Below are 23,639 nucleotides of genomic sequence, written 5' to 3'. Positions count from 1 at the left end.
TCTACTGTCTGTCTGGGTTCTAGGTGGGTTCTACCGTCTGTCTGGGTTCTAAGTGGGTCCTACTGTCTGTCTGGGTTCTAGGTGGGCCCTACTGTCTGTCTGGGTTCTCGGTGAGTTCTACTGTCTGTCTGGGTTCTAGGTGGGTTCTACTGTCTGTCTGGGTTCTCGGTGGGTCCTACTGTCTGTCTGGGTTCTCGGTGGGTTCTACTGTCTGTCTGGGTTCCCGGTGGGTTCTACTGTCTGTCTGGGTTTTAGATGGGTCCTACTGTCTGGGTTCTCGGTGGGTTCTACTGTCTGTCTGGGTTCAAGGTGGGTTCTACTGTCTGTCTGGGTTCTAGGTGGGTTCTACTGTCTGTCTGGGTTCTCGTGGGTTCTACTGTCTGTCTGGGTTCTCGTGGGTTCTACTGTCTGTCTGGGTTCTAGGTGGGTTCTACCGTCTGTCTGGGTTCTAAGTGGGTCCTACTGTCTGTCTGGGTTCTAGGTGGGCCCTACTGTCTGTCTGGGTTCTCGGTGAGTTCTACTGTCTGTCTGGGTTCTAGGTGGGTTCTACTGTCTGTCTGGGTTCTCGGTGGGTCCTACTGTCTGTCTGGGTTCTCGGTGGGTTCTACTGTCTGTCTGGGTTCCCGGTGGGTTCTACTGTCTGTCTGGGTTTTAGATGGGTCCTACTGTCTGGGTTCTCGGTGGGTTCTACTGTCTGTCTGGGTTCTAGGTGGGTTCTACCGTCTGTCTGGGTTCTAGGTGGGTCCTACTGTCTGTCTGGGTTCTAGGTGGATTCTACCGTCTGTCTGGGTTCTAAGTGGGTCCTACTGTCTGTCTGGGTTCTAAGTGGGTTCTACCGTCTGTCTGGGTTCTAGGTGGGTTCTACCATCTGTCTGGGTTCTAGGTGGGTTCTACCGTCGGTCTGGGTTCTAGGTGGGTTCTACTGTCTGTCTGGGTTCTAGGTGGGTTCTACTGTCTGTCTGGGTTCTAGGTGGGTTCTACTGTCTGTCTGGGTTCTAGGTGGGTTCTACTGTCTGTCTGGGTTCTCGGTGGGTTCTACTGTCTGTCTGGGTTCTAGGTGGGTTCTACCGTCTGTCTGGGTTCTAGGTGGGATCTACCGTCTGTCTGGGTTCTAGGTGGGTTCTACCGTCTGTCTGGGTTCTAGGTGTGTTGTACTGTCTGTCTGGGTTCTAGGTGGGTTCTACTGTCTGTCTGGGTTCTCGATGGGTTCTACTGTCTGTCTGGGTTCTCGGTGGGTCCTACTGTCTGTCTGGGTTCTAAGGGGGTCCTACTGTCTGTCTGGGTTCTACTGTCTGTCTGGGTTCTCGGTGGGTTCTACTGTGTCTGGGTTCTAGGTGGGTCCTACTGTCTGTCTGGGTTCTAGGTGGGTCCTACCGTCTGTCTGGGTTCTAGGTGGGTTCTACTGTCTGTCTGGGTTTTAGATGGGTCCTACTGTCTGGGTTCTCGGTGGGTTCTACTGTCTGTCTGGGTTCTAGGTGGGTTCTACTGTCTGTCTGGGTTCTAGGTGGGTTCTACTGTCTGTCTGGGTTCTAGGTGGGTTCTACTGTCTGTCTGGGTTCTAGGTGGGTCCTACTGTCTGTCTGGGTTCTAGGTGGATTCTACCGTCTGTCTGGGTTCTAAGTGGGTCCTACTGTCTGTCTGGGTTCTAAGTGGGTTCTACCGTCTGTCTGGGTTCTAAGGGGGTCCTACTGTCTGTCTGGGTTCTACTGTCTGTCTGGGTTCAAGGTGGGTTCTACTGTCTGTCTGGGTTCTAGGTGGGTTCTACTGTCTGTCTGGGTTCTCGTGGGTTCTACTGTCTGTCTGGGTTCTAGGTGGGTTCTACCATCTGTCTGGGTTCTAAGTGGGTCCTACTGTCTGTCTGGGTTCTAGGTGGGCCCTACTGTCTGTCTGGGTTCCCGGTGGGTTCTACTGTCTGTCTGGGTTTTAGATGGGTCCTACTGTCTGGGTTCTCGGTGGGTTCTACTGTCTGTCTGGGTTCTAGGTGGGTTCTACCGTCTGTCTGGGTTCTAGGTGGGTCCTACTGTCTGTCTGGGTTCTAGGTGGATTCTACCGTCTGTCTGGGTTCTAAGTGGGTCCTACTGTCTGTCTGGGTTCTAAGTGGGTTCTACCGTCTGTCTGGGTTCTAGGTGGGTTCTACCATCTGTCTGGGTTCTAGGTGGGTTCTACCGTCGGTCTGGATTCTAGGTGGGTTCTACTGTCTGTCTGGGTTCTAGGTGGGTTCTACTGTCTGTCTGGGTTCTAGGTGGGTTCTACTGTCTGTCTGGGTTCTAGGTGGGTTCTACTGTCTGTCTGGGTTCTCGGTGGGTTCTACTGTCTGTCTGGGTTCTAGGTGGGTTCTACCGTCTGTCTGGGTTCTAGGTGGGATCTACCGTCTGTCTGGGTTCTAGGTGGGTTCTACCGTCTGTCTGGGTTCTAGGTGTGTTGTACTGTCTGTCTGGGTTCTAGGTGGGTTCTACTGTCTGTCTGGGTTCTCGATGGGTTCTACTGTCTGTCTGGGTTCTAGGTGGGTCCTACTGTCTGTCTGGGTTCTAAGGGGGTCCTACCGTCTGTCTGGGTTCTACTGTCTGTCTGGGTTCTCGGTGGGTTCTACTGTGTCTGGGTTCTAGGTGGGTCCTACTGTCTGTCTGGGTTCTAGGTGGGTCCTACCGTCTGTCTGGGTTCTAGGTGGGTTCTACTGTCTGTCTGGGTTTTAGATGGGTCCTACTGTCTGGGTTCTCGGTGGGTTCTACTGTCTGTCTGGGTTCTAGGTGGGTTCTACTGTCTGTCTGGGTTCTAGGTGGGTTCTACTGTCTGTCTGGGTTCTAGGTGGGTCCTACTGTCTGTCTGGGTTCTAGGTGGATTCTACCGTCTGTCTGGGTTCTAAGTGGGTCCTACTGTCTGTCTGGGTTCTAAGTGGGTTCTACCGTCTGTCTGGGTTCTAAGGGGGTCCTACTGTCTGTCTGGGTTCTACTGTCTGTCTGGGTTCAAGGTGGGTTCTACTGTCTGTCTGGGTTCTAGGTGGGTTCTACTGTCTGTCTGGGTTCTCGTGGGTTCTACTGTCTGTCTGGGTTCTAGGTGGGTTCTACCATCTGTCTGGGTTCTAAGTGGGTCCTACTGTCTGTCTGGGTTCTAGGTGGGCCCTACTGTCTGTCTGGGTTCCCGGTGGGTTCTACTGTCTGTCTGGGTTTTAGATGGGTCCTACTGTCTGGGTTCTCGGTGGGTTCTACTGTCTGTCTGGGTTCTAGGTGGGTTCTACCGTCTGTCTGGGTTCTAGGTGGGTCCTACTGTCTGTCTGGGTTCTAGGTGGATTCTACCGTCTGTCTGGGTTCTAAGTGGGTCCTACTGTCTGTCTGGGTTCTAAGTGGGTTCTACCGTCTGTCTGGGTTCTAGGTGGGTTCTACCATCTGTCTGGGTTCTAGGTGGGTTCTACCGTCGGTCTGGGTTCTAGGTGGGTTCTACTGTCTGTCTGGGTTCTAGGTGGGTTCTACTGTCTGTCTGGGTTCTAGGTGGGTTATACTGTCTGTCTGGGTTCTCGGTGGGTTCTACTGTCTGTCTGGGTTCTAGGTGGGTCCTACTGTCTGTCTGGGTTCTAGGTGGGTCCTACCGTCTGTCTGGGTTCTAAGTGGGTCCTACTGTCTGTCTGGGTTCTACTGTCTGTCTGGGTTCTAGGTGGGTTCTACTGTCTGTCTGGGTTCTAGGTGGGCTCTACTGTCTGTCTGGGTCGTAGGTGGGTTCTACTGTCTGTCTGGGTTCTAGGTGGGTCCTACTGTCTGTCTGGGTTCTAGGTGGGTCCTACTGTCTGGGTTCTAGGTGGGTTCTACTGTCTGTCTGGGTTCTCGGTGGGTTCTACTGTCTGTCTGGGTTCTAGGTGGGTTCTACCGTCTGTCTGGGTTCTAGGTGGGTTCTACCGTCTGTCTGGGTTCTAGGTGTGTTGTACTGTCTGTCTGGGTTCTAGGTGTGATGTACTGTCTGGGTTCTAGGTGGGTTCTACTGTCTGTCTGGGTTCTCGGTGGGTTCTACTGTCTGGGTTCTCGGTGGGTCCTACTGTCTGTCTGGGTTCTAAGGGGGTCCTACTGTCTGTCTGGGTTCTACTGTCTGTCTGGGTTCTCGGTGGGTTCTACTGTGTCTGGGTTCTAGGTGGGTCCTACTGTCTGTCTGGGTTCTAGGTGGGTCCTACTGTCTGTCTGGGTTCTAGGTGGGTTCTACTGTCTGTCTGGGTTCTAGGTGGGTTCTACTGTCTGGGTTCTCGTGGGTTCTACTGTCTGTCTGGGTTCTAGGTGGGTTCTACAGTCTGTCTGGGTTCTAAGTGGGTCCTACTGTCTGTCTGGGTTCTAGGTGGGTTCTACTGTCTGTCTGGGTTCTCGTGGGTTCTACTGTCTGTCTGGGTTCTAGGTGGGTTCTACCGTCTGTCTGGGTTCTAAGTGGGTCCTACTGTCTGTCTGGGTTCTAGGTGGGCCCTACTGTCTGTCTGGGTTCTCGGTGAGTTCTACTGTCTGTCTGGGTTCTAGGTGGGTTCTACTGTCTGTCTGGGTTCTCGGTGGGTCCTACTGTCTGTCTGGGTTCTCGGTGGGTTCTACTGTCTGTCTGGGTTCCCGGTGGGTTCTACTGTCTGTCTGGGTTTTAGATGGGTCCTACTGTCTGGGTTCTCGGTGGGTTCTACTGTCTGTCTGGGTTCAAGGTGGGTTCTACTGTCTGTCTGGGTTCTAGGTGGGTTCTACTGTCTGTCTGGGTTCTCGTGGGTTCTACTGTCTGTCTGGGTTCTCGTGGGTTCTACTGTCTGTCTGGGTTCTAGGTGGGTTCTACCGTCTGTCTGGGTTCTAAGTGGGTCCTACTGTCTGTCTGGGTTCTAGGTGGGCCCTACTGTCTGTCTGGGTTCTCGGTGAGTTCTACTGTCTGTCTGGGTTCTAGGTGGGTTCTACTGTCTGTCTGGGTTCTCGGTGGGTCCTACTGTCTGTCTGGGTTCTCGGTGGGTTCTACTGTCTGTCTGGGTTCCCGGTGGGTTCTACTGTCTGTCTGGGTTTTAGATGGGTCCTACTGTCTGGGTTCTCGGTGGGTTCTACTGTCTGTCTGGGTTCTAGGTGGGTTCTACCGTCTGTCTGGGTTCTAGGTGGGTCCTACTGTCTGTCTGGGTTCTAGGTGGATTCTACCGTCTGTCTGGGTTCTAAGTGGGTCCTACTGTCTGTCTGGGTTCTAAGTGGGTTCTACCGTCTGTCTGGGTTCTAGGTGGGTTCTACCATCTGTCTGGGTTCTAGGTGGGTTCTACCGTCGGTCTGGGTTCTAGGTGGGTTCTACTGTCTGTCTGGGTTCTAGGTGGGTTCTACTGTCTGTCTGGGTTCTAGGTGGGTTCTACTGTCTGTCTGGGTTCTAGGTGGGTTCTACTGTCTGTCTGGGTTCTCAGTGGGTTCTACTGTCTGTCTGGGTTCTAGGTGGGTTCTACCGTCTGTCTGGGTTCTAGGTGGGATCTACCGTCTGTCTGGGTTCTAGGTGGGTTCTACCGTCTGTCTGGGTTCTAGGTGTGTTGTACTGTCTGTCTGGGTTCTAGGTGGGTTCTACTGTCTGTCTGGGTTCTCGATGGGTTCTACTGTCTGTCTGGGTTCTCGGTGGGTCCTACTGTCTGTCTGGGTTCTAAGGGGGTCCTACTGTCTGTCTGGGTTCTACTGTCTGTCTGGGTTCTCGGTGGGTTCTACTGTGTCTGGGTTCTAGGTGGGTCCTACTGTCTGTCTGGGTTCTAGGTGGGTCCTACCGTCTGTCTGGGTTCTAGGTGGGTTCTACTGTCTGTCTGGGTTTTAGATGGGTCCTACTGTCTGGGTTCTCGGTGGGTTCTACTGTCTGTCTGGGTTCTAGGTGGGTTCTACTGTCTGTCTGGGTTCTAGGTGGGTTCTACTGTCTGTCTGGGTTCTAGGTGGGTCCTACTGTCTGTCTGGGTTCTAGGTGGATTCTACCGTCTGTCTGGGTACTAAGTGGGTCCTACTGTCTGTCTGGGTTCTAAGTGGGTTCTACCGTCTGTCTGGGTTCTAAGGGGGTCCTACTGTCTGTCTGGGTTCTACTGTCTGTCTGGGTTCAAGGTGGGTTCTACTGTCTGGGTTCTAGGTGGGTTCTACTGTCTGTCTGGGTTCTCGTGGGTTCTACTGTCTGTCTGGGTTCTAGGTGGGTTCTACCATCTGTCTGGGTTCTAAGTGGGTCCTACTGTCTGTCTGGGTTCTAGGTGGGCCCTACTGTCTGTCTGGGTTCTCGGTGAGTTCTACTGTCTGTCTGGGTTCTAGGTGGGTTCTACCGTCTGTCTGGGTTCTAGGTGTGTTGTACTGTCTGTCTGGGTTCTAGGTGGGTTCTACTGTCTGTCTGGGTTCTCGGTGGGTTCTACTGTCTGTCTGGGTTCTCGGTGGGTCCTACTGTCTGTCTGGGTTCTAAGGGGGTCCTACTGTCTGTCTGGGTTCTACTGTCTGTCTGGGTTCTCGGTGGGTTCTACTGTGTCTGGGTTCTAGGTGGGTCCTACTGTCTGTCTGGGTTCTAGGTGGGTCCTACTGTCTGTCTGGGTTCTAGGTGGGTTCTACCGTCTGTCTGGCTTCTAGGTTCTACCGTCTGTCTGGGTTCTAGGTGGGTTCTACTGTCTGTCTGGGTTCTAGGTGGGTTCTACTGTCTGGGTTCTAGGTGGGTCCTACTGTCTGTCTGGGTTCTAGGTGGGTTCTACTGTCTGTCTGGGTTCTCGGTGGGTTCTACTGTCTGTCTGGGTTCTAGGTGGGTTCTACTGTCTGTCTGGGTTCTAGGTGGGTTCTACTGTCTGTCTGGGTTCTAGGTGGGTTCTACCGTCTGTCTGGGTTCTAGGTGGGTTCTACCGTCTGTCTGGGTTCTAGGTGGGTCCTACTGTCTGTCTGGGTTCTAGGTGGGTCCAACCGTCTGTCTGGGTTCTAAGTGGGTCCTACTGTCTGTCTGGGTTCTACTGTCTGTCTGGGTTCTAGGTGGGTTCTACTGTCTGTCTGGGTTCTAGGTGGGCTCTACTGTCTGTCTGGGTTCTAGGTGGGCTCTATTGTCTGGGTCCTAGGTGGGTTCTACTGTCTGTCTGGGTTCTAGGTGGGTTCTACTGTCTGGGTTCTAGGTGGGTTCTACTGTCTGTCTGGGTTCTAGGTGGGTCCTACTGTCTGTCTGGGTTCTAGGTGTGTCCTACTGTCTGGGTTCTAGGTGGGTTCTACTGTCTGTCTGGGTTCTAGGTGGGTTCTACTGTCTGTCTGGGTTCTCGGTGGGTTCTACTGTGTCTGGGTTCTAGGTGGGTCCTACTGTCTGTCTGGGTTCTAGGTGGATTCTACCGTCTGTCTGGGTTCTAAGTGGGTCCTACTGTCTGTCTGGGTTCTACTGTCTGTCTGGGTTCTAGGTGGGTTCTACTGTCTGTCTGGGTTCTAGGTGGGCTCTACTGTCTGTCTGGGTCGTAGGTGGGTTCTACTGTCTGTCTGGGTTCTAGGTGGGCTCTATTGTCTGTCTGGGTCCTAGGTGGGTTCTACTGTCTGTCTGGGTTCTAGGTGGGTTCTACTGTCTGTCTGGGTTCTAGGTGGGTTCTACTGTCTGTCTGGGTTCTAGGTGGGTCCTACCGACTGTCTGGGTTCTAGGTGGGTTCTACCGTCTGTCTGGGTTCTAAGTGGGTTCTACCGTCTGTCTGGGTTCTAGGTGGGTTCTACCATCTGTCTGGGTTCTAGGTGGGTTCTACCGTCTGTCTGGGTTCTAGGTGGGTTCTACTGTCTGTCTGGGTTCTAGGTGGGTTCTACTGTCTGTCTGGGTTCTAGGTGGGTTCTACTGTCTGTCTGGGTTCTAGGTGGGTTCTACTGTCTGTCTGGGTTCTCGGTGGGTTCTACTGTCTGTCTGGGTTCTAGGTGGGTTCTACCGTCTGTCTGGGTTCTAGGTGGGTTCTACCGTCTGTCTGGGTTCTAGGTGGGTTCTACCGTCTGGGTTCTAGGTGTGTTGTACTGTCTGTCTGGGTTCTAGGTGGGTTCTACTGTCTGTCTGGGTTCTCGATGGGTTCTACTGTCTGTCTGGGTTCTCGGTGGGTCCTACTGTCTGTCTGGGTTCTAAGGGGGTCCTACTGTCTGTCTGGGTTCTACTGTCTGTCTGGGTTCTCGGTGGGTTCTACTGTGTCTGGGTTCTAGGTGGGTCCTACTGTCTGTCTGGCTTCTAGGTTCTACCGTCTGTCTGGGTTCTAGGTGGGTTCTACTGTCTGTCTGGGTTCTAGGTGGGTTCTACTGTCTGGGTTCTAGGTGGGTCCTACTGTCTGTCTGGGTTCTAGGTGGGTTCTACTGTCTGTCTGGGTTCTCGGTGGGTTCTACTGTCTGTCTGGGTTCTAGGTGGGTTCTACTGTCTGTCTGGGTTCTAGGTGGGTTCTACTGTCTGTCTGGGTTCTAGGTGGGTTCTACTGTCTGGGTTCTCGGTGGGTTCTACTGTCTGTCTGGGTTCTAGGTGGGTCCTACTGTCTGTCTGGGTTCTAGGTGGGTCCTACCGTCTGTCTGGGTTCTAAGTGGGTCCTACTGTCTGTCTGGGTTCTACTGTCTGTCTGGGTTCTCGGTGGGTTCTACTGTGTCTGGGTTCTAGGTGGGCTCTACTGTCTGTCTGGGTTCTAGGTGGGTTCTACCGTCTGTCTGGGTTCTAGGTGGGTTCTACCGTCTGTCTGGGTTCTAGGTGGGTTCTACCGTCTGTCTGGGTTCTAGGTGTGTTGTACTGTCTGTCTGGGTTCTAGGTGGGTTCTACTGTCTGTCTGGGTTCTCGGTGGGTTCTACTGTCTGTCTGGGTTCTCGGTGGGTCCTACTGTCTGTCTGGGTTCTAAGGGGGTCCTACTGTCTGTCTGGGTTCTACTGTCTGTCTGGGTTCTCGGTGGGTTCTACTGTGTCTGGGTTCTAGGTGGGTCCTACTGTCTGTCTGGGTTCTAGGTGGGTCCTACTGTCTGTCTGGGTTCTAGGTGGGTTCTACCGTCTGTCTGGCTTCTAGGTTCTACCGTCTGTCTGGGTTCTAGGTGGGTTCTACTGTCTGTCTGGGTTCTAGGTGGGTCCTACTGTCTGGGTTCTAGGTGGGTTCTACTGTCTGTCTGGGTTCTAGGTGGGTCCTACTGTCTGTCTGGGTTCTAGGTGGGTCCAACCGTCTGTCTGGGTTCTAAGTGGGTCCTACTGTCTGTCTGGGTTCTACTGTCTGTCTGGGTTCTAGGTGGGTTCTACTGTCTGTCTGGGTTCTAGGTGGGCTCTACTGTCTGTCTGGGTTCTAGGTGGGCTCTATTGTCTGGGTCCTAGGTGGGTTCTACTGTCTGTCTGGGTTCTAGGTGGGTTCTACTGTCTGGGTTCTAGGTGGGTTCTACTGTCTGTCTGGGTTCTAGGTGGGTCCTACTGTCTGTCTGGGTTCTAGGTGTGTCCTACTGTCTGGGTTCTAGGTGGGTTCTACTGTCTGTCTGGGTTCTAGGTGGGTTCTACTGTCTGTCTGGGTTCTCGGTGGGTTCTACTGTGTCTGGGTTCTAGGTGGGTCCTACTGTCTGTCTGGGTTCTAGGTGGATTCTACCGTCTGTCTGGGTTCTAAGTGGGTCCTACTGTCTGTCTGGGTTCTACTGTCTGTCTGGGTTCTAGGTGGGTTCTACTGTCTGTCTGGGTTCTAGGTGGGCTCTACTGTCTGTCTGGGTCGTAGGTGGGTTCTACTGTCTGTCTGGGTTCTAGGTGGGCTCTATTGTCTGTCTGGGTCCTAGGTGGGTTCTACTGTCTGTCTGGGTTCTAGGTGGGTTCTACTGTCTGTCTGGGTTCTAGGTGGGTTCTACTGTCTGTCTGGGTTCTAGGTGGGTCCTACTGTCTGTCTGGGTTCTAGGTGGGTCCTACCGACTGTCTGGGTTCTAGGTGGGTTCTACCGTCTGTCTGGGTTCTAAGTGGGTTCTACCGTCTGTCTGGGTTCTAGGTGGGTTCTACCATCTGTCTGGGTTCTAGGTGGGTTCTACCGTCTGTCTGGGTTCTAGGTGGGTTCTACTGTCTGTCTGGGTTCTAGGTGGGTTCTACTGTCTGTCTGGGTTCTAGGTGGGTTCTACTGTCTGTCTGGGTTCTAGGTGGGTTCTACTGTCTGTCTGGGTTCTCGGTGGGTTCTACTGTCTGTCTGGGTTCTAGGTGGGTTCTACCGTCTGTCTGGGTTCTAGGTGGGTTCTACCGTCTGTCTGGGTTCTAGGTGGGTTCTACCGTCTGTCTGGGTTCTAGGTGTGTTGTACTGTCTGTCTGGGTTCTAGGTGGGTTCTACTGTCTGTCTGGGTTCTCGATGGGTTCTACTGTCTGTCTGGGTTCTCGGTGGGTCCAACCGTCTGTCTGGGTTCTAAGGGGGTCCTACTGTCTGTCTGGGTTCTACTGTCTGTCTGGGTTCTCGGTGGGTTCTACTGTGTCTGGGTTCTAGGTGGGTCCTACTGTCTGTCTGGCTTCTAGGTTCTACCGTCTGTCTGGGTTCTAGGTGGGTTCTACTGTCTGTCTGGGTTCTAGGTGGGTTCTACTGTCTGGGTTCTAGGTGGGTCCTACTGTCTGTCTGGGTTCTAGGTGGGTTCTACTGTCTGTCTGGGTTCTCATTGGGTTCTACTGTCTGTCTGGGTTCTAGGTGGGTTCTACTGTCTGTCTGGGTTCTAGGTGGGTTCTACTGTCTGTCTGGGTTCTAGGTGGGTTCTACTGTCTGGGTTCTCGGTGGGTTCTACTGTCTGTCTGGGTTCTAGGTGGGTCCTACTGTCTGTCTGGGTTCTAGGTGGGTCCTACCGTCTGTCTGGGTTCTAAGTGGGTCCTACTGTCTGTCTGGGTTCTACTGTCTGTCTGGGTTCTCGGTGGGTTCTACTGTGTCTGGGTTCTAGGTGGGCTCTACTGTCTGTCTGGGTTCTAGGTGGGTTCTACCGTCTGTCTGGGTTCTAGGTGGGTTCTACCGTCTGTCTGGGTTCTAGGTGGGTCCTACTGTCTGTCTGGGTTCTATGTGGGTCCTACCGTCTGTCTGGGTTCTAAGTGGGTCCTACTGTCTGTCTGGGTTCTACTGTCTGTCTGGGTTCTAGGTGGGTTCTACTGTCTGTCTGGGTTCTAGGTGGGCTCTACTGTCTGTCTGGGTCGTAGGTGGGTTCTACTGTCTGTCTGGGTTCTAGGTGGGCTCTATTGTCTGTCTGGGTCCTAGGTGGGTTCTACTGTCTGTCTGGGTTCTAGGTGGGTTCTACTGTCTGTCTGGGTTCTAGGTGGGTTCTACTGTCTGTCTGGGTTCTAGGTGGGTCCTACTGTCTGTCTGGGTTCTAGGTGGGTCCTACTGTCTGTCTGGGTTCTAGGTGGGTCCTACTGTCTGGGTTCTAGGTGGGTTCTACTGTCTGTCTGGGTTCTAGGTGGGTCCTACTGACTGTCTGGGTTCTAGGTGGGTTCTACCGTCTGTCTGGGTTCTAGGTGGGTTCTACCGTCTGTCTGGGTTCTAGGTGGGTTCTACTGTCTGTCTGGGTTCTAGGTGGGTTCTACTGTCTGTCTGGGTTCTAGGTGGGTTCTACTGTCTGTCTGGGTTCTAGGTGGGTTCTACTGTCTGTCTGGGTTCTAGGTGGGTTCTACTGTCTGTCTGGGTTCTCGTGGGTTCTACTGTCTGTCTGGGTTCTAGGTGGGTCCTACTGTCTGTCTGGGTTCTAGGTGGGTCCTACTGTCTGGGTTCTAGGTGGGTTCTACTGTGTCTGGGTTCTAGGTGGGTCCTACTGACTGTCTGGGTTCTAGGTGGGTTCTACCGTCTGTCTGGGTTCTAGGTGGGTTCTACCGTCTGTCTGGGTTCTCTGTGGGTTCTACTGTCTGTCTGGGTTCTAGGTGGGTTCTACTGTCTGGGTTCTAGGTGGGTTCTACCGTCTGTCTGGGTTCTAGGTGGGTTCTACCGTCTGTCTGGGTTCTAGGTGTGTTGTACTGTCTGTCTGGGTTCTAGGTGGGTTCTACTGTCTGTCTGGGTTCTCGGTGGGTTCTACTGTCTGTCTGGGTTCTCGGTGGGTCCTACTGTCTGTCTGGGTTCTAAGGGGGTCCTACTGTCTGTCTGGGTTCTACTGTCTGTCTGGGTTCTAGGTGGGTTCTACCGTCTGTCTGGCTTCTAGGTTCTACCGTCTGTCTGGGTTCTAGGTGGGTTCTACTGTCTGTCTGGGTTCTAGGTGGGTTCTACTGTCTGGGTTCTAGGTGGGTCCTACTGTCTGTCTGGGTTCTAGGTGGGTTCTACTGTCTGTCTGGGTTCTCGGTGGGTTCTACTGTCTGTCTGGGTTCTAGGTGGGTTCTACTGTCTGTCTGGGTTCTAGGTGGGTTCTACCGTCTGTCTGGGTTCTAGGTGGGTCCTACTGTCTGTCTGGGTTCTAGGTGGGTCCAACCGTCTGTCTGGGTTCTAAGTGGGTCCTACTGTCTGTCTGGGTTCTACTGTCTGTCTGGGTTCTAGGTGGGTTCTACCGTCTGTCTGGGTTCTAGGTGGGTCCTACTGTCTGTCTGGGTTCTAGGTGGGTCCAACCGTCTGTCTGGGTTCTAAGTGGGTCCTACTGTCTGTCTGGGTTCTACTGTCTGTCTGGGTTCTAGGTGGGTTCTACTGTCTGTCTGGGTTCTAGGTGGGCTCTACTGTGTCTGGGTTCTAGGTGGGCTCTATTGTCTGGGTCCTAGGTGGGTTCTACTGTCTGTCTGGGTTCTAGGTGGGTTCTACTGTCTGTCTGGGTTCTAGGTGGGTTCTACTGTCTGTCTGGGTTCTAGGTGGGTTCTACTGTCTGTCTGGGTTCTCGGTGGGTTCTACTGTGTCTGGGTTCTAGGTGGGTCCTACTGTCTGTCTGGGTTCTAGGTGGATTCTACCGTCTGTCTGGGTTCTAAGTGGGTCCTACTGTCTGTCTGGGTTCTACTGTCTGTCTGGGTTCTAGGTGGGTTCTACTGTCTGTCTGGGTTCTAGGTGGGCTCTACTGTCTGTCTGGGTCGTAGGTGGGTTCTACTGTGTCTGGGTTCTAGGTGGGCTCTATTGTCTGTCTGGGTCCTAGGTGGGTTCTACTGTCTGTCTGGGTTCTAGGTGGGTTCTACTGTCTGTCTGGGTTCTAGGTGGGTTCTACTGTCTGTCTGGGTTCTAGGTGGGTCCTACTGTCTGTCTGGGTTCTAGGTGGGTCCTACTGTCTGTCTGGGTTCTAGGTGGGTCCTACTGTCTGGGTTCTAGGTGGGTTCTACTGTCTGTCTGGGTTCTAGGTGGGTCCTACCGACTGTCTGGGTTCTAGGTGGGTTCTACCGTCTGTCTGGTTTCTAGGTGGGTTCTACCGTCTGTCTGGGTTCTAGGTGGGTTCTACTGTCTGTCTGGGTTCTAGGTGGGTTCTACCGTCTGTCTGGGTTCTAGGTGGGTTCTACCGTCTGTCTGGGTTCTAGGTGGGTTCTACCGTCTGTCTGGGTTCTAGGTGTGTTGTACTGTCTGTCTGGGTTCTAGGTGGGTTCAACTGTCTGTCTGGGTTCTCGGTGGGTTCTACTGTCTGTCTGGGTTCTCGGTGGGTCCTACTGTCTGTCTGGGTTCTAAGGGGGTCCTACTGTCTGTCTGGGTTCTACTGTCTGTCTGGGTTCTCGGTGGGTTCTACTGTGTCTGGGTTCTAGGTGGGTCCTACTGTCTGTCTGGGTTCTAGGTGGGTCCTACTGTCTGTCTGGGTTCTAGGTGGGTTCTACCGTCTGTCTGGCTTCTAGGTTCTACCGTCTGTCTGGGTTCTAGGTGGGTTCTACTGTCTGTCTGGGTTCTAGGTGGGTTCTACTGTCTGGGTTCTAGGTGGGTCCTACTGTCTGTCTGGGTTCTAGGTGGGTTCTACTGTCTGTCTGGGTTCTACTGTCTGTCTGGGTTCTAGGTGGGTTCTACTGTCTGTCTGGGTTCTAGGTGGGCTCTACTGTCTGTCTGGGTTCTAGGTGGGCTCTATTGTCTGGGTCCTAGGTGGGTTCTACTGTCTGTCTGGGTTCTAGGTGGGTTCTACTGTCTGTCTGGGTTCTAGGTGGGTTCTACTGTCTGTCTGGGTTCTAGGTGGGTTCTACTGTCTGTCTGGGTTCTAGGTGGGTTCTACTGTCTGTCTGGGTTCTAGGTGGGTTCTACTGTCTGTCTGGGTTCTAGGTGGGTTCTACTGTCTGTCTGGGTTCTAGGTGGGTCCTACTGTCTGTCTGGGTTCTAGGTGTGTCCTACTGTCTGGGTTCTAGGTGGGTTCTACTGTCTGTCTGGGTTCTAGGTGGGTCCTACTGACTGTCTGGGTTCTAGGTGGGTTCTACCGTCTGTCTGGGTTCTAGGTGGGTTCTACCGTCTGTCTGGGTTCTAGGTGGGTTCTACTGTCTGTCTGGGTTCTAGGTGGGTTCTACTGTCTGTCTGGGTTCTAGGTGGGTTCTACTGTCTGTCTGGGTTCTAGGTGGGTTCTACTTTCTGTCTGGGTTCTAGGTGGGTTCTACTGTCTGTCTGGGTTCTAGGTGGGTTCTACCGTCTGTCTGGGTTCTAAGTGGGTCCTACTGTCTGTCTGGGTCCTAGGTGGGCCCTACTGTCTGTCTGGGTTCTCGGTGAGTTCTACTGTCTGTCTGGGTTCTAGGTGGGTTCTACTGTCTGTCTGGGTTCTCGGTGGGTCCTACTGTCTGCCTGGGTTCTCGGTGGGTTCTACTGTCTGTCTGGGTTCCCGGTGGGTTCTACTGTCTGTCTGGGTTTTAGATGGGTCCTACTGTCTGGGTTCTCGGTGGGTTCTACTGTCTGTCTGGGTTCTAGGTGGGTTCTACTGTCTGTCTGGGTTCTAAGTGGGTCCTACTGTCTGTCTGGGTTCTAGGTGGATTCTACCGTCTGTCTGGGTTCTAAGTGGGTCCTACTGTCTGTCTGGGTTCTAAGTGGGTTCTACTGTCTGTCTGGGTTCTAGGTGGGTTCTACTGTCTGTCTGGGTTCTCGGTGGGTTCTACTGTCTGTCTGGGTTCTAGGTGGGTCCTACTGTCTGTCTGGGTTCTAGGTGGGTCCTACCGTCTGTCTGGGTTCTAAGTGGGTCCTACTGTCTGTCTGGGTTCTACTGTCTGTCTGGGTTCTAGGTGGGTTCTACTGTCTGTCTGGGTTCTAGGTGGGCTCTACTGTCTGTCTGGGTCGTAGGTGGGTTCTACTGTCTGTCTGGGTTCTAGGTGGGCTCTATTGTCTGTCTGGGTTCTAGGTGGGTTCTACTGTCTGTCTGGGTTCTAGGTGGGTTCTACTGTCTGTCTGGGTTCTAGGTGGGTTCTACTGTCTGTCTGGGTTCTAGGTGGGTTCTACTGTCTGTCTGGGTTCTCGTGGGTTCTACTGTCTGTCTGGGTTCTAGGTGGGTCCTACTGTCTGTCTGGGTTCTAGGTGGGTCCTACTGTCTGGGTTCTAGGTGGGTTCTACTGTGTCTGGGTTCTAGGTGGGTCCTACTGACTGTCTGGGTTCTAGGTGGGTTCTACCGTCTGTCTGGGTTCTAGGTGGGTTCTACCGTCTGTCTGGGTTCTCTGTGGGTTCTACTGTCTGTCTGGGTTCTAGGTGGGTTCTACTGTCTGGGTTCTAGGTGGGTTCTACCGTCTGTCTGGGTTCTAGGTGGGTTCTACCGTCTGTCTGGGTTCTAGGTGTGTTGTACTGTCTGTCTGGGTTCTAGGTGGGTTCTACTGTCTGTCTGGGTTCTCGGTGGGTTCTACTGTCTGTCTGGGTTCTCGGTGGGTCCTACTGTCTGTCTGGGTTCTAAGGGGGTCCTACTGTCTGTCTGGGTTCTACTGTCTGTCTGGGTTCTAGGTGGGTTCTACCGTCTGTCTGGCTTCTAGGTTCTACCGTCTGTCTGGGTTCTAGGTGGGTTCTACTGTCTGTCTGGGTTCTAGGTGGGTTCTACTGTCTGTCTGGGTTCTAGGTGGGTTCTACTGTCTGTCTGGGTTCTAGGTGGGTCCTACTGTCTGTCTGGGTTCTAGGTGGGTCCTACTGTCTGTCTGGGTTCTAGGTGGGTCCTACTGTCTGGGTTCTAGGTGGGTTCTACTGTCTGTCTGGGTTCTAGGTGGGTCCTACCGACTGTCTGGGTTCTAGGTGGGTTCTACCGTCTGTCTGGTTTCTAGGTGGGTTCTACCGTCTGTCTGGGTTCTAGGTGGGTTCTACTGTCTGTCTGGGTTCTAAGTGGGTTCTACCGTCTGTCTGGGTTCTAGGTGGGTTCTACCGTCTGTCTGGGTTCTAGGTGGGTTCTACCGTCTGTCTGGGTTCTAGGTGTGTTGTACTGTCTGTCTGGGTTCTAGGTGGGTTCTACTGTCTGTCTGGGTTCTCGGTGGGTTCTACTGTCTGTCTGGGTTCTCGGTGGGTCCTACTGTCTGTCTGGGTTCTAAGGGGGTCCTACTGTCTGTCTGGGTTCTACTGTCTGTCTGGGTTCTCGGTGGGTTCTACTGTGTCTGGGTTCTAGGTGGGTCCTACTGTCTGTCTGGGTTCTAGGTGGGTCCTACTGTCTGTCTGGGTTCTAGGTGGGTTCTACCGTCTGTCTGGCTTCTAGGTTCTACCGTCTGTCTGGGTTCTAGGTGGGTTCTACTGTCTGTCTGGGTTCTAGGTGGGTTCTACTGTCTGGGTTCTAGGTGGGTCCTACTGTCTGTCTGGGATCTAGGTGGGTTCTACTGTCTGTCTGGGTTCTACTGTCTGTCTGGGTTCTAGGTGGGTTCTACTGTCTGTCTGGGTTCTAGGTGGGCTCTACTGTCTGTCTGGGTTCTAGGTGGGCTCTATTGTCTGGGTCCTAGGTGGGTTCTACTGTCTGTCTGGGTTCTAGGTGGGTTCTACTGTCTGTCTGGGTTCTAGGTGGGTTCTACTGTCTGTCTGGGTTCTAGGTGGGTTCTACTGTCTGTCTGGGTTCTAGGTGGGTTCTACTGTCTGTCTGGGTTCTAGGTGGGTTCTACTGTCTGTCTGGGTTCTAGGTGGGTTCTACTGTCTGTCTGGGTTCTAGGTGGGTCCTACTGTCTGTCTGGGTTCTAGGTGTGTCCTACTGTCTGGGTTCTAGGTGGGTTCTACTGTCTGTCTGGGTTCTAGGTGGGTCCTACTGACTGTCTGGGTTCTAGGTGGGTTCTACCGTCTGTCTGGGTTCTAGGTGGGTTCTACCGTCTGTCTGGGTTCTAGGTGGGTTCTACTGTCTGTCTGGGTTCTAGGTGGGTTCTACTGTCTGTCTGGGTTCTAGGTGGGTTCTACTGTCTGTCTGGGTTCTAGGTGGGTTCTACTTTCTGTCTGGGTTCTAGGTGGGTTCTACTGTCTGTCTGGGTTCTAGGTGGGTTCTACCGTCTGTCTGGGTTCTCGGTGAGTTCTACTGTCTGTCTGGGTTCTAGGTGGGTTCTACTGTCTGTCTGGGTTCTCGGTGGGTCCTACTGTCTGCCTGGGTTCTCGGTGGGTTCTACTGTCTGTCTGGGTTCCCGGTGGGTTCTACTGTCTGTCTGGGTTTTAGATGGGTCCTACTGTCTGGGTTCTCGGTGGGTTCTACTGTCTGTCTGGGTTCTAGGTGGGTTCTACTGTCTGTCTGGGTTCTAAGTGGGTCCTACTGTCTGTCTGGGTTCTAGGTGGATTCTACCGTCTGTCTGGGTTCTAAGTGGGTCCTACTGTCTGTCTGGGTTCTAAGTGGGTTCTACTGTCTGTCTGGGTTCTAGGTGGGTTCTACTGTCTGTCTGGGTTCTCGGTGGGTTCTACTGTCTGTCTGGGTTCTAGGTGGGTCCTACTGTCTGTCTGGGTTCTAGGTGGGTCCTACCGTCTGTCTGGGTTCTAAGTGGGTCCTACTGTCTGTCTGGGTTCTACTGTCTGTCTGGGTTCTAGGTGGGTTCTACTGTCTGTCTGGGTTCTAGGTGGGCTCTACTGTCTGTCTGGGTCGTAGGTGGGTTCTACTGTCTGTCTGGGTTCTAGGTGGGCTCTATTGTCTGTCTGGGTTCTAGGTGGGTTCTACTGTCTGTCTGGGTTCTAGGTGGGTTCTACTGTCTGTCTGGGTTCTAGGTGGGTTCTACTGTCTGTCTGGGTTCTAGGTGGGTTCTACTGTCTGTCTGGGTTCTCGTGGGTTCTACTGTCTGTCTGGGTTCTAGGTGGGTCCTACTGTCTGTCTGGGTTCTAGGTGGGTCCTACTGTCTGGGTTCTAGGTGGGTTCTACTGTGTCTGGGTTCTAGGTGGGTCCTACTGACTGTCTGGGTTCTAGGTGGGTTCTACCGTCTGTCTGGGTTCTAGGTGGGTTCTACCGTCTGTCTGGGTTCTCTGTGGGTTCTACTGTCTGTCTGGGTTCTAGGTGGGTTCTACTGTCTGGGTTCTAGGTGGGTTCTACCGTCTGTCTGGGTTCTAGGTGGGTTCTACCGTCTGTCTGGGTTCTAGGTGTGTTGTACTGTCTGTCTGGGTTCTAGGTGGGTTCTACTGTCTGTCTGGGTTCTCGGTGGGTTCTACTGTCTGTCTGGGTTCTCGGTGGGTCCTACTGTCTGTCTGGGTTCTAAGGGGGTCCTACTGTCTGTCTGGGTTCTACTGTCTGTCTGGGTTCTAGGTGGGTTCTACCGTCTGTCTGGCTTCTAGGTTCTACCGTCTGTCTGGGTTCTAGGTGGGTTCTACTGTCTGTCTGGGTTCTAGGTGGGTTCTACTGTCTGGGTTCTAGGTGGGTCCTACTGTCTGTCTGGGTTCTAGGTGGGTTCTACTGTCTGTCTGGGTTCTCGGTGGGTTCTACTGTCTGTCTGGGTTCTAGGTGGGTTCTACTGTCTGTCTGGGTTCTAGGTGGGTTCTACCGTCTGTCTGGGTTCTAGGTGGGTCCTACTGTCTGTCTGGGTTCTAGGTGGGTCCAACCGTCTGTCTGGGTTCTAAGTGGGTCCTACTGTCTGTCTGGGTTCTACTGTCTGTCTGGGTTCTAGGTGGGTTCTACCGTCTGTCTGGGTTCTAGGTGGGTCCTACTGTCTGTCTGGGTTCTAGGTGGGTCCAACCGTCTGTCTGGGTTCTAAGTGGGTCCTACTGTCTGTCTGGGTTCTACTGTCTGTCTGGGTTCTAGGTGGGTTCTACTGTCTGTCTGGGTTCTAGGTGGGCTCTACTGTCTGTCTGGGTTCTAGGTGGGCTCTATTGTCTGGGTCCTAGGTGGGTTCTACTGTCTGTCTGGGTTCTAGGTGGGTTCTACTGTCTGTCTGGGTTCTAGGTGGGTTCTACTGTCTGTCTGGGTTCTAGGTGGGTTCTACTGTCTGTCTGGGTTCTCGGTGGGTTCTACTGTGTCTGGGTTCTAGGTGGGTCCTACTGTCTGTCTGGGTTCTAGGTGGATTCTACCGTCTGTCTGGGTTCTAAGTGGGTCCTACTGTCTGTCTGGGTTCTACTGTCTGTCTGGGTTCTAGGTGGGTTCTACTGTCTGTCTGGGTTCTAGGTGGGCTCTACTGTCTGTCTGGGTCGTAGGTGGGTTCTACTGTGTCTGGGTTCTAGGTGGGCTCTATTGTCTGTCTGGGTCCTAGGTGGGTTCTACTGTCTGTCTGGGTTCTAGGTGGGTTCTACTGTCTGTCTGGGTTCTAGGTGGGTTCTACTGTCTGTCTGGGTTCTAGGTGGGTCCTACTGTCTGTCTGGGTTCTAGGTGGGTCCTACTGTCTGTCTGGGTTCTAGGTGGGTCCTACTGTCTGGGTTCTAGGTGGGTTCTACTGTCTGTCTGGGTTCTAGGTGGGTCCTACCGACTGTCTGGGTTCTAGGTGGGTTCTACCGTCTGTCTGGGTTCTAGGTGGGTTCTACCGTCTGTCTGGGTTCTAGGTGGGTTCTACTGTCTGTCTGGGTTCTAGGTGGGTTCTACCGTCTGTCTGGGTTCTAGGTGGGTTCTACCGTCTGTCTGGGTTCTAGGTGGGTTCTACCGTCTGTCTGGGTTCTAGGTGTGTTGTACTGTCTGTCTGGGTTCTAGGTGGGTTCTACTGTCTGTCTGGGTTCTCGGTGGGTTCTACTGTCTGGGTTCTCGGTGGGTCCTACTGTCTGTCTGGGTTCTAAGGGGGTCCTACTGTCTGTCTGGGTTCTACTGTCTGTCTGGGTTCTCGGTGGGTTCTACTGTGTCTGGGTTCTAGGTGGGTCCTACTGTCTGTCTGGGTTCTAGGTGGGTCCTACTGTCTGTCTGGGTTCTAGGTGGGTTCTACCGTCTGTCTGGCTTCTAGGTTCTACCGTCTGTCTGGGTTCTAGGTGGGTTCTACTGTCTGTCTGGGTTCTAGGTGGGTTCTACTGTCTGGGTTCTAGGTGGGTCCTACTGTCTGTCTGGGTTCTAGGTGGGTTCTACTGTCTGTCTGGGTTCTAGGTGGGTTCTACTGTCTGTCTGGGTTCTAGGTGGGTCCTACTGTCTGTCTGGGTTCTAGGTGGGTCCTACCGTCTGTCTGGGTTCTAAGTGGGTCCTACTGTCTGTCTGGGTTCTACTGTCTGTCTGGGTTCTAGGTGGGTTCTACTGTCTGTCTGGGTTCTAGGTGGGCTCTACTGTCTGTCTGGGTTCTAGGTGGGCTCTATTGTCTGGGTCCTAGGTGGGTTCTACTGTCTGTCTGGGTTCTAGGTGGGTTCTACTGTCTGTCTGGGTTCTAGGTGGGTTCTACTGTCTGTCTGGGTTCTAGGTGGGTTCTACTGTCTGTCTGGGTTCTAGGTGGGTTCTACTGTCTGTCTGGGTTCTAGGTGGGTTCTACTGTCTGTCTGGGTTCTAGGTGGGTTCTACTGTCTGTCTGGGTTCTAGGTGGGTCCTACTGTCTGTCTGGGTTCTAGGTGTGTCCTACTGTCTGGGTTCTAGGTGGGTTCTACTGTCTGTCTGGGTTCTAGGTGGGTCCTACTGACTGTCTGGGTTCTAGGTGGGTTCTACCGTCTGTCTGGGTTCTAGGTGGGTTCTACCGTCTGTCTGGGTTCTAGGTGGGTTCTACTGTCTGTCTGGGTTCTAGGTGGGTTCTACTGTCTGTCTGGGTTCTAGGTGGGTTCTACTGTCTGTCTGGGTTCTAGGTGGGTTCTACTTTCTGTCTGGGTTCTAGGTGGGTTCTACTGTCTGTCTGGGTTCTAGGTGGGTTCTACCGTCTGTCTGGGTTCTAAGTGGGTCCTACTGTCTGTCTGGGTCCTAGGTGGGCCCTACTGTCTGTCTGGGTTCTCGGTGAGTTCTACTGTCTGTCTGGGTTCTAGGTGGGTTCTACTGTCTGTCTGGGTTCTCGGTGGGTCCTACTGTCTGCCTGGGTTCTCGGTGGGTTCTACTGTCTGTCTGGGTTCCCGGTGGGTTCTACTGTCTGTCTGGGTTTTAGATGGGTCCTACTGTCTGGGTTCTCGGTGGGTTCTACTGTCTGTCTGGGTTCTAGGTGGGTTCTACTGTCTGTCTGGGTTCTAAGTGGGTCCTACTGTCTGTCTGGGTTCTAGGTGGATTCTACCGTCTGTCTGGGTTCTAAGTGGGTCCTACTGTCTGTCTGGGTTCTAAGTGGGTTCTACTGTCTGTCTGGGTTCTAGGTGGGTTCTACTGTCTGTCTGGGTTCTCGGTGGGTTCTACTGTCTGTCTGGGTTCTAGGTGGGTCCTACTGTCTGTCTGGGTTCTAGGTGGGTCCTACCGTCTGTCTGGGTTCTAAGTGGGTCCTACTGTCTGTCTGGGTTCTACTGTCTGTCTGGGTTCTAGGTGGGTTCTACTGTCTGTCTGGGTTCTAGGTGGGCTCTACTGTCTGTCTGGGTCGTAGGTGGGTTCTACTGTCTGTCTGGGTTCTAGGTGGGCTCTATTGTCTGTCTGGGTCCTAGGTGGGTTCTACTGTCTGTCTGGGTTCTAGGTGGGTTCTACTGTCTGTCTGGGTTCTAGGTGGGTTCTACTGTCTGTCTGGGTTCTAGGTGGGTCCTACTGTCTGTCTGGGTTCTAGGTGGGTCCTACTGTCTGGGTTCTAGGTGGGTTCTACTGTCTGTCTGGGTTCTAGGTGGGTCCTACTGACTGTCTGGGTTCTAGGTGGGTTCTACCGTCTGTCTGGGTTCTAGGTGGGTTCTACCGTCTGTCTGGGTTCTAGGTGGGTTCTACTGTCTGTCTGGGTTCTAGGTGGGTTCTACTGTCTGTCTGGGTTCTAGGTGGGTTCTACCGTCTGTCTGGGTTCTAGGTGGGTTCTACTGTCTGTCTGGGTTCTAGGTGGGTTCTACTGTCTGTCTGGGTTCTAGGTGGGTTCTACTGTCTGTCTGGGTTCTAGGTGGGTTCTACTGTCTGTCTGGGTTCTAGGTGGGTTCTACTGTCTGTCTGGGTTCTCGTGGGTTCTACTGTCTGTCTGGGTTCTAGGTGGGTTCTACCGTCTGTCTGGGTTCTAAGTGGGTCCTACTGTCTGTCTGGGTTCTAGGTGGGCCCTACTGTCTGTCTGGGTTTTCGGTGAGTTCTACTGTCTGTCTGGGTTCTAGGTGGGTTCTACTGTCTGTCTGGGTTCTCGGTGGGTTCTACTGTCTGTCTGGGTTCCCGGTGGGTTCTACTGTCTGTCTGGGTTTTAGATGGGTCCTACTGTCTGGGTTCTCTGTGGGTTCTACTGTCTGTCTGGGTTCTAGGTGGGTTCTACTGTCTGTCTGGGTTCTAGGTGGGTCCTACTGTCTGTCTGGGTTCTAGGTGGATTCTACCGTCTGTCTGGGTTCTAAGTGGGTCCTACTGTCTGTCTGGGTTCTAAGTGGGTTCTACCGTCTGTCTGGGTTCTAGGTGGGTTCTACCGTCTGTCTGGGTTCTAGGTGGGTTCTACCGTCTGTCTGGGTTCTAGGTGGGTTCTACTGTCTGTCTGGGTTCTCGGTGGGTTCTACTGTCTGTCTGGGTTCTCGGTGGGTTCTACTGTCTGTCTGGGTTCTAGGTGGGTTCTACCGTCTGTCTGGGTTCTAGGTGGGTTCTACCGTCTGTCTGGGTTCTAGGTGTGTTCTACTGTCTGTCTGGGTTCTAGGTGGGTTCTACTGTCTGTCTGGGTTCTAGGTGGGTCCTACTGTCTGTCTGGGTTCTAGGTGTGATGTACTGTCTGTCTGGGTTCTAGGTGGGTTCTACTGTCTGTCTGGGTTCTCGGTGGGTTCTACTGTCTGTCTGGGTTCTCGGTGGGTCCTACTGTCTGTCTGGGTTCTAAGGGGGTCCTACTGTCTGTCTGGGTTCTACTGTCTGTCTGGGTTCTCGGTGGGTTCTACTGTGTCTGGGTTCTAGGTGGGTCCTACTGTCTGTCTGGGTTCTAGGTGGGTCCTACTGTCTGTCTGGGTTCTAGGTGGGTTCTACCGTCTGTCTGGCTTCTAGGTTCTACCGTCTGTCTGGGTTCTAGGTGGGTTCTACTGTCTGTCTGGGTTCTAGGTGGGTTCTACTGTCTGGGTTCTAGGTGGGTCCTACTGTCTGTCTGGGTTCTCGGTGGGTTCTACTGTCTGTCTGGGTTCTCGGTGGGTTCTACTGTCTGTATGGGTTCTAGGTGGGTTCTACTGTCTGTATGGGTTCTAGGTGGGTTCTACTGTCTGGGTTCTAGGTGGGTTCTACTGTCTGTCTGGGTTCTCGGTGGGTTCTACTGTCTGTCTGGGTTCTCGGTGGGTTCTACTGTCTGTCTGGGTTCTAGGTGGGTCCTACTGTCTGTCTGGGTTCTAGGTGGGTCCTACCGTCTGTCTGGGTTCTAAGTGGGTCCTACTGTCTGTCTGGGTTCTACTGTCTGTCTGGGTTCTAGGTGGGTTCTACTGTCTGTCTGGGTCGTAGGTGGGTTCTACTGTCTGTCTGGGTCGTAGGTGGGTTCTACTGTCTGTCTGGGTTCTAGGTGGGCTCTACTGTCTGTCTGGGTCCTAGGTGGGTTCTACTGTCTGTCTGG

General features: G+C 53.5%; 1 protein-coding gene across 1 annotated transcript in view; it reads right to left on the bottom strand.

The window, feature by feature from the left end:
- The window catches only part of gripap1 (GRIP1 associated protein 1), an 86,163-nt gene that overhangs the window by 57,827 nt on the left and 4,697 nt on the right, over window positions 1–23,639 (bottom strand). The window lies entirely within an intron of this gene.

Source organism: Telmatherina bonti (genome assembly GCF_933228915.1).
Source record: "Telmatherina bonti genome assembly, chromosome: 4".
NCBI classification, from domain to species: domain Eukaryota; kingdom Metazoa; phylum Chordata; class Actinopteri; order Atheriniformes; family Telmatherinidae; genus Telmatherina; species Telmatherina bonti.
Note: the sequence above shows the minus strand (reverse complement) of the source record. Positions and strands in the feature narration are given on the sequence as shown.